Consider the following 14,347-nt stretch of genomic DNA (forward strand, 5'->3'; position numbering starts at 1 on the left):
TATATGTTCTATAAATACGCCATCTATAAGTCAAATGTTCAACATTTGGAACAGGGGAATGCAATCTATTAAAAAAGTGTTTTAAGCGTTAAATTCTTCGAATTTCCGGACTATAGTTTATTTACAGAATTTATGAGCCAACGATTGTGTAGACAAATATGGCATACTCCATTAAATGTTGAAATATAGATGGCTCTTCTCAAGTCAAATGTTCGACAAGTAGTAAAGGTGAAACCGTATGATGAATTCAGTTTAAAGTGTTACAATCTTAAAATGTTTTAATGTATTTTGAAGACCATGTTGTAGGGGAGACAAATATGATATATTCTATTAATTTTTCAGATGTAAATGGCGTTCATCAAGCTGCTCACTTTTTCACATTATTTCTCACATTTCTTATAATTATTCTTCAGACTTGCAAATTAAATCCTCACTACTAATGACTGACCATTTTTGCATACCGGTCAATTTGTAGTTTTCTCCATGACATCACCCCATGCACAACTTCCCAAATATAGTCAACCCCATTGTTCTGCATTTAAAGTGTTAATCATTATTAATCAATCAAATAAAGGTGTCAGTGTTTTACACTTTAATGTCACAGTGACCAAAGTGGCTTTGAAGTTGTAAAAAAAGCGTTTGAAGAAAAACCGCTAAAACAAATTTTCAAATTATTTAAATAAATAAAAAAATGTGGCCGGTGGCGTTTGAAGGAGAAAAAATCGTTAAAATAAGCAGAGGCTACAAAAATCCATTAATGTTGGTTATTGCCGTCAGTTCATGCACTTAAAGTCCAGCTACTTAAATGGAGGTGTGCGAATCTATTGGCTTAAGGGCTGGATTGGCCAAGATATTGAATTAAAATATTCCGTGAAAGTTGTATACGCCTAAAAGTAGGCCAATCATTTTAGGTTTCTTTGACAACAATATTGATATAAAGATGTCACTCTTTTGAATTTGAATATCATTTTCGCCATCTGTATACAAATTTCCCTTCATTATATTATACGTGTTCTGATAATAATATGCTCCTATTTATTGTCTCTTAGAGAATTACTTCATTGTCCAATATCACCATCAAGATGGCGCTCTTTTCCCATGCATAGCATATTCTATGCCTCAAGCGCCATGTGGGTATCAATTGCCATTCATTCTAGTATTGTTGTCTCCTGATGTGAATTTACACCAATTTACGTTTCTCGGACCACAACTCGTTTAACCAATATCCATATCAAGATGGCGCTCTGTTCAAGGTGTGTATCATATTCCATACCACAGGCGCCATCTGTGTATCAATTGACATTTATTCTACTATAGGTGGCTCCTGATTTAAATATGCATATTTTTTGCCAACCCCTACTTTGTTTCCTTGTTGGATTAGCATAATTGTGGTTCTTTTCTTGAATAACTTATCTAAGATTGTTATTGCCTGCTAATCCCCCCATAGCTACTCGGTAGCTTGTTTCCGTAGACAAATCAGAAAAAGAAGTGGACACGGCAAATTTTTAATTTGTTTTCGCCTGCAATCTATAATGAAAGGTAACAAATCATTTTAAAGAAAACTGGTTTGTGATAACACATTTTCCCCTACCAACTTGGCCACAGCCAGTGCGAATCATAAATAAATCATAAAGTATCAATTATAATTTATTTTCTAGTGTTGGTTGGCTGCTTGGTTTTTGCACCTCTTTCTTCACTTTTCTGGTGGTGGCCATAGGAACCTTGGGGTTTTTTCTCTTCTGTCTTAAAAAATAAAAACTAAAACTTCTGTTTTCTTTGGATATTGTTAAATAAACACACACATAGTTTTTTTGTTGCCAATTGTTTACTTTAAGATCGGGCTTGCAAATCTCTAGCTCTGTATGTTTGTCGGTTTGTGTGTGTACGTTTTTTGACTGATTTGAATGTCGATTGTCTACTTAATGGCTCCAATAACTGACATTGTTATTATTTTTATTATTATTTTGAAATATATGTAAAGTGTCTGTGTGCCTAGCTGTCTTGAAATGGATTTGTATGCAATTTGTCTGGAAATCCTAAGCCATGATTTGAAAAAAAAAAAACAATTATATTTTTGCATTAAGTTTTTTTTTCATAAATAAATAAACAGCTAATTCAAATAATAGTTAGGATAAATGGGTATTGGTATTTTTTGAAACTTAAAATTGGCTACTAAAAAGTTAAGTTTGTTTGGAGTTTGGCTTAGCTTTGGGGAGAAACTTAAAAAATTACAATTTTCTTGAAGGTCATGGGAAAATATATTTAAAAATATTTTTTTCAAAATGAAATCTAAAACCAATTAACAGGTCCCGGCTAATTTAGTTAGTCAAATTGATATTTACTCAAACTTTTAATATGACTACAATTTTCTTGGAAGTCATTGGAAAAGATGTTTGAAAACTTTATTCAAAATCAAATCTCAAACCAATTAACAGGACCCGGATTACTATAATTTAGTTAGTCAAACCAGTATTTACTCAAAAATTTAATATGACATGCTTATCTTATTCCACAACCTAAGTGTGAATGCATTTTTCTACACGCAGATGGCGCTGGCTTAAATTAAAAATATTTTTCTTATATATTACCAGAATCACACTGACATGTCCCCGAACCTCCATAACCAAATAAGTTAAATTAATCTTCATAGAAACCTTTCATTTATTCAGCTGATTTTCTTCTATAACGAAAGTATTTCAGAATATTTCTTACATATAGATGGCGTTGGCTTAAATTAGGAATATTTTTCTTAAATTTTAACATAATCGAATCCAAAAGGAGTAGCTGTCTTAGGACCAAGATTTTTTTCAGTGAAATTAGTCTTCACTACAATATTCCATATAATTAGCTTGTTTTCTTCCATGCCTGAAGTACATATGAATTTTATCCACATATAGATGACGTTGACTTGATTTAGGAATAATTTCCTTAAAAAACTCTTTTGAATAAAAAAAATTGGGAAAACTTTCTACGGTCTAGTTGAACATATTTTGTAGGAGATTTTAAATTGTTGATTTTTACACATACTAATGATATTTATTTTTTAAATCAAGATGACGTTGTGGCTGTATAGAATATTTTTCCAGAAAGCTTCTGGGCAAAAATATTGAAGACCTAAAAAGCCTTCATCATCTCTTAAGATTAAACGAATGTGAAAGTTTTTTTTGTGACAGATTTAACATTTTTAATGTAGATGGCGTTGTGGCAATAAAGAATATTTTTCAAAAGATTTTTGGGTAAAAACATTGAAGGCTTAAAAACAAGCCTTTATCTCCTAAGATTAAGATTATGAGAAGTTTTTTTTGGTAAGATTCGGTGTTCAAGGGTTTTACACGATTTAACTAATTTAAATGATCTTAAGCTTAATTTTTATTCGGTGATGGAGCGATTTGAATTTTCTCTATAACATTTCCAATATTCACGTTCATACACGGACTTTCCATATGTAGGTGGCGTTGGCTTGAACTTAAAATATTTATCTGAAACGCTCTTCTGAATAACGAATTTCCACTCTCTGATTCATTTTATTTTAGAGCAGTTTAGCAGATTTTAAATAGCTGATGTTATTTCAATTCCATACCATGTTTTTATATATGAATGTGATTTTTTTAATGTAGATGGCGTTGCAGGAATAAAAAACATATTCCATTAAATTTATTCATTCAAAAGACTTGTTAAGTAAAAAAATTCTTCATCCTGTATTTGAAAGATTTGAATTTAATTTAGTGTTTGGAATATTTGATTTTGATTTGAAGAAATTTTCTACATGTAGGTGGCGTTGGCTTGAATTTAAAATATTTTTCTGAATGGCTCTTCTGATCAACAAATTTGGGAATATTTTCCACTGTCTGATTTATTATATTTAGGGGAAATTAAGCAGATTTTAAATTATTGGTGTTCTTTGATCTGTTACATATTTTACATATATATGAATGATTTAGATTTTTTAAATATAGATGGTGCTAAAAGCTCCAAGAATATATTTCATAAACGTTTTTTTTAAGATTGGTTGAGTTTTTCGGCAAAAATCAAACATAATTTTAGTATACCATTAGTATACATGTTACTATCTACAAGTAAATGGTATTGTCGTATTCTGTGGCACAAAATATTGGTATTTCTGATTGACAAGGCTAAAGATCTGCCCGGAAAAAAGAGTCAATATCTTAATAGCCAAAACGTTTATATTATTACTTTGTCTTCTACCATAAACTTATGAAAAATAATTAATTCAGAATGTAGATGGCGTGTTTATGAACATTTTTCGTAGGAAGCCGTCAGCAAAAAATCTATGTTAGTTAGTATTTGACTTGAAGATGGCGTTCTGGTAACATTTTTCTTAAGAGACTTTTTCCAAAAATCCAAATTTGTTTGTTTCAACACAACATTGGCATGCATATATTTACACATACATATAGATGTCGTTGCTAGCAAGAAGAAACTTATGAAACGTGTTCATAAACTTTATAATTTTATGGGCATCGAGAAAATAATAGAATTGTTGGCGCTGGAGGCCTAGTTTTTTTACCAACCAAAAATATAGAATATTTTAGGGCATGTTAAGTAATGTGAACATGAAATGATCCTCATTTTTGTTGTTCTAGCGGTAAAACAACCTAGCAAATAAATTATAAAAATCCAACTGTTTACATAGTATTCTTAGTGACATGTCTAGTAGTAGTTTTCGTTTTTTTTTCGGGGGGATTTAAAAACTATTTTGTTTTCGTTGTTTTTTTGTTTCTCTCTTTTTTTTTTTTTTTTTTTTGGTTTTTTTGAAAAATCCAAATGTCTGTCTGACATTTGGACCAGCAATCATATCAGACATTAAGAAAGACATGTCTTGTGGTAATAAGTTGAGCAGTATTATAGAGCGGCACAAAAAGCTGCGGCAATGATGCCGATGATGGCTAAGGTGGCTGAGATGCTGCTCAGATGTGTTAAAGGCAGTAGTCGGTGACAGTGTCATGAAGTGAAGTGTATAGTAGTGTGTCAACGTCAGTCACACCCCACTTAGGAGCGCAAAAACGACATACATACACAGACACACACACATTGTTGGCGACAACAGAGATCACATTATAAACTATTAAAAATAATGAAACTGAACGATAAAGAAAAAAAGAAGCACAAAAAAACGAACAAATTAAATAATATAACAACAAACTTTGCAAAGAGCCTAACAACAGAAATTGAAGAGGAGGGGGTTGTTGAGGATCGGTTTTGTTGTTGGGGGGAGGTAGGTAACACTTGTAGACGTTAATTAATATAATGCTTAAAATGTTGTGGTTTTTGCCGCGCACTGGCAATCTTCCATCCATGAAATTGTGAAAATCAACAACAAGCCAGACAGACAGACAGTCAAGCGGGAAAATGAGTTAGGCCCCCAATATGGAGAAGAAAAAAAAACTGAGACATTGTGGCAGATAATCGCATGAAATATTTGCTTAAATGTAGATTTTTTTGGTTTTCTACAAAAAATTGTAAGGAAAACAACCTTTTGACTGGAAGAGTGCAATGCTTCAGAAATTTAGCCGACGGCGCAAAGTTTTCCTCAGTTGCAGATTTGATAAACATCTTTTGGGTTCGGTTAATGGTTTTAAATCTAATTAGTCTTCAAAGATGCCAAAGTATGTAGTGGATTTTAGAAACAAAAAAATATAAAAAGATAGCAACAAGTGGAGTAATAAATCAGGGATGGGAGTTGTGAATTACAAAAAATACATGGCGAGATGAAAAAAACTACAACCAACTTCAGACTGCTGTCATTTCTAAGCCACTCGTCCGACAGCTGTTAAAATTTTTCGAGTGACAGCTCATCATATTATTTACAAGCGTACAAAAGCATTTTGGTGAGAATTTTCCAGAAAAAAGTTATTCGTGATAGAATTTAAGCGTGATAGTGTGATTTCTTTATATTTGACTGGAAAACCACAAGTGGCTATCGTTAGAGCACTCCAGCATTTAAATGTGAATACATCTTTTGAGTCTCGCACCATCGCTCGTTACCTTGATACTGGTAGCGTAGCCCGACGTCAAGGAAGTGGACGGAACATCAGCAGAAATGGTTCGAAAAGTAAAGAAGCGACTTGATCGAAACCCGCGTGGCTGTGGCTGAAAAATGAGCTAGGGGTAAAACCACTGAAATGCCAAAAAGTGCAAGAACTTAGACCGCAACCGAAAGAAAATAGACTCAAAAGAGCTAAAGAGTTGCTTCGCTTGTCCGAAAGTGGTGAACTGCTGAATTTGGTTTTCTCCCATGAGAAAACATTTGTTTTCCAGCAGTTTGTAAACCAACAAAATGATCTATTTACTTGTCGAAGAGGTCAGCTCCACCTTCGGTTGGCCACCAGAACTCAAGCGCCGGCCATGGTGATAGTGTGCGCCGCCATAACAGCCGATATTCTGGAGAGTGTATAAAAGCCTTGGGCACGCAAACATTTTGGCCGCAGACCTTGGACATTCCAACAGGACTCAGTAAGAATGGTAACAAAATGAGGTTCCTCGCTTCATTTCCAGCGCACAATGGCCACCAAAATCTCCGGATACCAATCTGTCGGACTATTGTGTCTAGAGTATTTTGGAAAGCAAGGTAGGCATTAAAAAAGACCAAAGGGTCGATCACCTCAAGCAAGCGCTTCGGCGGGAATGTGCTAAATTTCCGCAGAGCAACATTCGGGCAGCATGTGACGGTTTCATTGGCCGTTTGAAAGCCATAATTCATGCCAAAGGTGACCAATTCGAACAAATCTAAACTTATTCTAAAATTTGATGCTATTTCCGAAATTTTTTGCTTTCATTCAAATTTAAAAAATAGTGCAAATTATGGCGTTTTACTTTTTTGCAGTTTTGTATCTCACGCTGTGTCTTCTTTTTTGCAGTCCAGTCATTTTAAATTTATTTTTGGTTTTTCATATGATTTCTCAAAATTCGCATTTCTCACAGGTAGATGTCGCTGGTATAAAAAATATTGAATTGTATTTAAAATATAAGTTTCCAACTACCTTCGATCCGATACATTGCCTTTATCATTTTCGGCCTATTGTTTGAAATCTCTTTGTTTTATTTATCACTCTTGTATTTTGGAATACCATTTCTCTTCCTTAGATATTTCTCACAGACAGATGTCGTTGCTTTGAGGCTCCAAAAACTTTAAAGACAATTTCTATCATATAAGCGGTTAGAGGGGCACCACATAAAGCCAAGAAAAATTACAAATTGGGTTCTCTTGTTTGAATTCTAGTTCCAATGTAATTTCTCACAGGTAGATGTCGCTTTAAAAAAATGAAAAACAGTATTTGAATCATTCCCTGGTGGGGTTTTTATTGTTTGAATTCCTAGTGTTTAATTTGCCGCTCTTGCATTTTGCCCTCCCATTTCTCTAACATCTCTAACGTATCTCTCAAAGCAAATTGTCGTTGCTTTGCCATCAAATAAAAAAGCTATAAAATTGCATTTGAAATTAAATATACATTTTTTTATTATTTATTTGGATTATTATTAATATTTAATTGCCACAATTCTTTGCCATTAGATGGTATTTTCAAACTCATTTAACAAAATGGCCATGAATCTTGACCAGACGAAAAAATGTTCCAAAATGAAATGTAGATGCAATTTCGAAATGGTCATTAAGAACACGCATGGCATAGCATGGTATTTCTATAAAATATTTTCCATATATATATTTCATATTTATTTTGCAACAATTTTTTGGCCATAATTAAAGACACATGAAAAGCAAAAACAATATATATTCTTGCCAAAAAAACAAAAAAAAAAAACAATCGAAACTCAATTCTTTAATGAATGAGTTAATGAGCGAAAAATGTATTTTTTTATTGGCGACAACAAAGTTTTTTTTTTAAATATATGGCCAACAAAAAAAAACCAATAAACATATATTCATATATAAATATATTTTCAATTTGTTTTTTTTTTTTTTTTTGAAGACCAAAAAATATGCTAATATTAAAAACAGAATCTACGCTAATTTGTTGCTCAATTTCGAAAATAAATGACCAGAGCGATTTTTGTCTAGTTTGTTTTCCAAAAATTTTTAAAACAATTCTTTGTCACAGTCTAGCATAAAAAATGACAATTTTCTAGACAAGCAAGCCAAATAAAAAACATAACAATATTATTAAGTAGCTTATTTTTTCCAAACCGAAAAAATTAGCTGAAGGTCAGCTATAAATATTCTATGCTGGGGGGGAAATGGAACCTACGGTAGCAAAATTTGTATAAAAATATAGAATTAATGATCCGCTTTTTTTACGATATTTCTTTATGGGTTAGTTTATAGGTTGTCTATATATAAATTTTTGAAAATTTAATTTTTAAAAAATTCTCAATGGAAATTTGCTAAAAAAAAATAAACTTATTTTTAAAGATGACATTTTGTTTTCAATAAAACATATTTTTAAAGATCCAATTTGTTCTAATCGATTGGTAACAGGGAATGAACAAAATACATATAAAAAATGAGAAAAGTTTTGACAAAATGAAGTTTTATTTTGATCTTCTCATGATCCGAAGCTTTGTTATAGAAAGTTTGTTTTCCTGCTTAAAAAAAAAAAAAAAACAGTGTGAAATTCTCTACTACACAAATGGTAAATTTTTAGATATTTGGTTGAAAATCTAGTTTTTTCGATTTGGCCCCCCTACGAATTGGTTTCTAAAGGCATTTCTGGCTGCGTCGGTGCTATGAAGGCCTGATTTCCAACCGATTGGGGTCCAATTTGAGCTCTAATTGAATAATTTTTTGCCCTACGAAAAATGTATTCAAAGTGTTTAAGAGGTCCTCGTTACATCTTCCAACCAATGTGGCTGTAATTTGATAGTTTTGAGAGGGAAACCTAAATACATTTTCGGAGTTTACATTTTCATGGAACACGAATTTAAGCCATGAACTTTATCGATATTTTTATATAATTTTGAGTTTTTATTTTCCATAAAACACGAATTGAAACCCTGCTGGCCATCTAAAAGTGAAGAGAATTAATGTCAAAATTTTCTCTAAGAATGCAATTCAATTTCAGAAAACCCAGACAATTCCAAAATCTTTTATTATGACCTGGTTGAGGATTCTTGCTTAGATTTTTTTTTATAATTTTTGGTTTTTACAGTCTTTTCAATTGAAAGTTTTTTATACGGATTGAGCAGAGTCTGACCTTGTCCAGGATTCTTGTCGAGCATATTTTTTATAATTTTTGGTTTTTAAAATTTTTTTCACTTGAATTTTTTCCTTTATGCGAATTGAGCAGATCTCAAATGGACCATCCAAATTTGTTTTGTAATAAATTTCGGGGTCGGTATTGTAGAGAAAGAGTATTTGTGCTAATTATCAAATAAATCTGAATATAACTCAGAAAAATAAAAACAAAACAAAAAAAGGACTCTGTGTGGTGTACCTATTTTGCACAAAACACCACTCTAGCTTCCATATACAACCTGGGTATTCAGAGGAAAGGCAAAAAAATTTGAAAATTGAATTGAATCATTGTACCGCCAGAGCTTAAAAATATTATCTGGGTCAGGATTCTTCTTGATTTGATTTTCTTTTATAAAATCTTCATGGAAAGTAAAAAAATACTATTTTACACAAAAACCTCCCTAGCTTCCAAATATAACCTCGTATAAGATTTTGATTTGTTCTTAGGTTGATTTTTTTGTTTAAATTCGTCATGATATGAAATACGAATTCAATTCAATTACAAAAAGGAAATATGCTGTGTATCCACAAAGTGAGAGGCCAACTGGGGCCAAGACGATTTCAAAATCTATTATTTTAGTCTGGATTAGAATTGTTTTCTAGCATTTTTTATTTATTTATTTATTGTTTTTTTTTTTTTTTTTGGCTTCGATATAAATATATGTCTGCCTGTGCTTCGGAAGAAGAGTATTTCAGCAGAATTAATTAAAAAAAAAAAAAAAATAAAATAAAATAAAAAAAAAATAAAATAAATAATCTGAAATCTCATTGTATCACTAGAGCTTCGAAATATTATCTGGGTCACTATTCTTGTTTAGATTTTTTTTATAGTTTCATATTTTCTTTATAATTTGATTTTTTTTATAAAATCCGCATGGAAAGTGAATTGAGCCCTTATTGATCTTCCGAAGGGATTTCAAAGTAAATGTCAGGGTGTGTCGGTAATTTGTTCGTTTTTAGTTATTACCATAAAATCAAGCTTAAAAATATGACCGGGTCAGGATACTATTTTTAATTGTTATAGCTTTCATTAATTTCAAACTGTGGTCTTAAAAAAACAACTCCCAATCCTAGAGCAAGAAAAGTATAGAGGTGACAACTTGTACCAAATCTTAGAGCTTAAAATATGACCAGGGCCAGGTTACTTGTGTAGAATTTTTTAATCATTTTTTATTTATTTTCATTTTAACTTTTTATTATTATTATATTTTGTCATGGAACCATCCAAAGTAATATCGAATTGAATGTCTACATTTTTTTTGTGATTTGGAGATAGTATTCATGCCAAAAAAAACATGAAAACCTTAACTCGATTAAATTAAAAAAAAATAGAGAGGATTTTTGTCTAGCATTTCCTATTTTTTTTAAATTAATTTTTATAATTTGTATTATTTTAATTTTTTATGGTATCCTTCGTGGAAGCATCTGAACTAATATCGAAATGAATGCCAACATCTTTATTGAGATTTGGAGGAATAGTCTTTACGCGAAAAAAATCTGAACACCTTAAATCAGTTCAATAACAAAAAAAAATAATAATAATAATAATAAAAAAGAGGGTGCCCCTTGGACCAAGGACTCTTGTCTAGCATTTTCTAATAATTTTTAATTTTTATAATTTCTATTAATTTGAAAAGTTTTCTTTTATGATATTTTTCATGGAGCCATCCGAAGTGATATCGAAATAATGGTCAAAATCTTTTTTGTGATTTGGTGGAATAGAAAAAAAAAACAAAAATTCGAATACCTTAACTCAATTGAATAACAAACAAAATAAAAAAAAAAAAATACAGAAAAATACCAAAAAAAAAAAAAAAAAGAAATAAAGTATGTTTGCCGCAGAGGGTTTCTCCAAGACTATTCCCATATCTACTATTTTACACATAACATCTCCAGAGCTTAAAAAACACCCTATATCTGCGTTATTATTATTATTATTTTTTTTGTAATTTAAAAAACCCAGGGAGCTATGATTTTCTCCAAAACAATTTCCAAATCAACTATTTTTCACATAACACCTCAAGAGCTTCAAAAAGGGCCTAGATCTGAATTCTATTTTTTTTATTTTTTTTTTATAATTTTAAATTCCTTCACAAAAATTTTCATTGATAACTCTTTTCTCCCATCAGTAGTTCTGATATATATTTTTTATTTATTGTTATTATTTTTTTTCATAGTTGTTTATTTATTATTATTTTTATTTATTTTTTTGTTTTTTCAATAAAACACCCACCTGGATATGAATGGCACGTGCAGAGAAGATTGAGACCCAAATGAAAAAAATGAATTTGAGAACACGAAGAATTTTGCGGTGAAAGCCAAGGAAATCGTAGGCGTCCGTTTACGATACGCAAGTGGCTATGATGACGAGGGTGGTGGTTGCTTGGGGTTCTTCCTTCTACTAGTCGATGGTGTTGTTGTTATTATTATTGCGGGGTGATCACGTTTTGGTTTTCTGCTTTTTTAATTTTCCCGAAAAACACTTGTTAGCAAAACAATTTTTTTTTTCGAATTAGATTTTTGCTCAACACATTTAAAATTTGTTTTTATTTTTATGAAATATTATTTTTTTATAAATTTCAATAATTTTCCTCTTTGTAATGTTTGTTCCAATGTTATTTCATTTGCTTACGATTTACGGAAAAAATCGATAACGAATTTTATTTTACTGCAATGTTTTTTTTATTTTTTACTTTGCTTTGCTGGCTTTGTTGCCATGTACCTACGTCACAATGTAATTTTTGCTTTTTTTGTAGGAATGAGAAATTTGAGCTTTTTGCTGCCTTAAAGTTTGCAAGTTAGTAGTCCAAGTTGAGCCAACAAAATTCTTCAATTTCATTCATAAAAATCTGCAACCACTTTTTTTTTGTTTTGCTGGCGAACAATCAATCTATGAATGGTGGAGGTTGTGGTGGGTAAGGTTGGGGCCTGGTTGATTTTTTTTTCTCTCTTTGTAGTATGGGGGAGGAGGTTTTTTTTGCTTTCAGTTTCACTTTATTCCTTGGTAAATTGCTGTTTTCACTTTCTTTTTTGTGTTGTCACAAGTATTTCAAATTATCTAATTGGCTTGGCAAATTAGATAGCTAGTTAGAGATATCCATGATAATTCCAATAAGAATTTATTTTTGAACTGTTTTTTCCACAATATTTTATTTCTAAATTTATTTGCTTTGTTTTTAATTTTTTTCTCTTGCTTTGCAATTCTTTTTGTTTAAAACAAAATTTATTTGTTGTTTTTTTATTTAAATGATTTCTTTGCTTGCTTTTCTTTTGTGTATTTGAAACTAAGATTTCTTTCCTTTTTTATTTGCTTTTCTTTTGTGTGAGAAAATTTTATTTTGGTAAACTTTTGCTTTGTAGTTGGTTATAACCGATACGTTTGCTTGTTCGAACACAACTGAAGCACGAGATGAGTATTCATTTGGTTTTTATGAATGAAACCGGCCAAAAGATACATATAGCCACAGCCGTACGTTGTACAACAACAGCAACGGCAACAACGGGCAGAGTGGTGCCCCTTTGGCATACACAAAATCGATATGCTCACTGAATGGATGGATGGTTGAATGCATGCACTGGTCGGCCATAGATAGGTTTTCCATCTAGCAATGCGCTCTCACACACAGAGTGGCCCCTCTTTCGAACACAAAACCCCAAAAACACACACAAACCCCTTACTCATGCTCTCACTCTCAGCCATACTCTTTTCTCACACAATGGTCCCCAGTCAAACAAAAAAAGGGGGATTGTTTTGTTTGTGCCAGCAAGAGGCACCTGCAAATGTGTTTATTCGTTTTGCATTGCACACTCATAGAGCGTACAACGAGAGAGCGTACAAGTGTGTGTGAGTGCGTGTGTGTGCTGAACCAATGATGGTTGTGGTTGCCTCCCCATTGTGTAGCCATTTTCAGGCTGTTAGGCTGGCGCAAGCGCACAACAGCCAATCAACAGTTTGTTTAATACAAAGGGGGGACTCTCGCTCCTCACTCACCACCACACACACTCAACTCTCAGTGGTCCCAATTACTGCTCTCTCGTGGTATTTTCGAAATTAATTACCACAGCAATTTCCCCTTTTTTCAAGAGCTTTCTTGGTTGGAGAGGGCTCTCTCATATGATGTTTGAAAGAAGGGGCAATTCGTAAAACCCAACTCACCCGCTAAAAATATAACCAACAGGTATTTTGTTTTTCATTATTCTTTTTTATTCGTTTTTGCTTTCCTGAAAAATAAAATCGTAAACATCTTTAGGTTTTATTATTAATTTTTCAGTTTTTTTTCTTCGATTTTTTAAAACAACGTCAATAACTTCGACGTCATTGTCTTCATCAACGGCATCATCATATGAGCCACAAACTTATTTTCAAGCAACAAACATTATCAATTTTTTTTTTTTTGTTTTTGGGTTGGCATTGCTACCGGCATAACACCACCGTGTTGTTTATTAATTTAAAGAACATTTCAACAACAAAAATTGTTTTCATTGCTTCGTTTTTAAAATTAGCCAAAGAAAATTCATAATATTGCAAATTTTAGCCATATGATTCATTTCGTAGATGATTTTTGTTTAGTTTTTTTTTTTTCGTTTCGATTTTGGCAATTGTGATGTTTTCATATCAGGTGGAATTGTAGTGAAACGTATGTAGTATAATGAGGTATTCAAAGCGTTTGAGTTCATTGGCGAACTACATTTTCTTTGTGAATAATTTTTATTTAATATTGTCTTGATATAAAGAAAACAAAGCTAAAAAAATATATATATATTTATTTTGCTAAATGGACGATTCGAACATTAATATTCCACCGATATGTATTCTTGATCAGCACAAAAATATAAGTCGATATTACGACGTCTATCTATGGAAATCTAGATAGAGCATACATCATATTATTTAGGGTTTTGAAAGCATTACATTATAGGGTAAGTGTAGCTGTAGTCGGCACTTTTAGGATTTCCGTGTTTTTTAATTTTTAACCACTCTAAGTGGAATTTTTCAATTGCAACAATATTGAATTTATTCAGATTCAATTTTGTTTAGTTTTCGAATCAGTAAAACATGATTAAATTACTATACCCTCAGCCATATGGCTAGAGAGGGTATATATAATTTGATACGGCCAAAACGTACCTCATCGA

The 14,347-nt window shown here is 31.7% G+C and overlaps 1 protein-coding gene across 2 annotated transcripts in view; it reads right to left on the minus strand.

The window, feature by feature from the left end:
- Positions 1-11,703, minus strand: part of LOC101887518 (transcription factor btd) — a 32,145-nt gene extending 20,442 nt beyond the window's left edge. The window contains exon 1 of one of the 2 annotated variants that reach the window (XM_005187218.4): positions 11,445-11,703. The gene's annotated coding sequence lies outside the window, so the exon portion shown is untranslated. The remainder of the gene's footprint in view (positions 1-11,444) is intronic. The other variant, XM_020038102.2, reaches the window with a different exon arrangement.
- Positions 11,704-14,347: the final 2,644 nt, after the last annotated feature.

Source organism: Musca domestica, unplaced genomic scaffold, assembly GCF_030504385.1.
Source record: "Musca domestica strain aabys unplaced genomic scaffold, Musca_domestica.polishedcontigs.V.1.1 227, whole genome shotgun sequence".
Taxonomy (NCBI): domain Eukaryota; kingdom Metazoa; phylum Arthropoda; class Insecta; order Diptera; family Muscidae; genus Musca; species Musca domestica.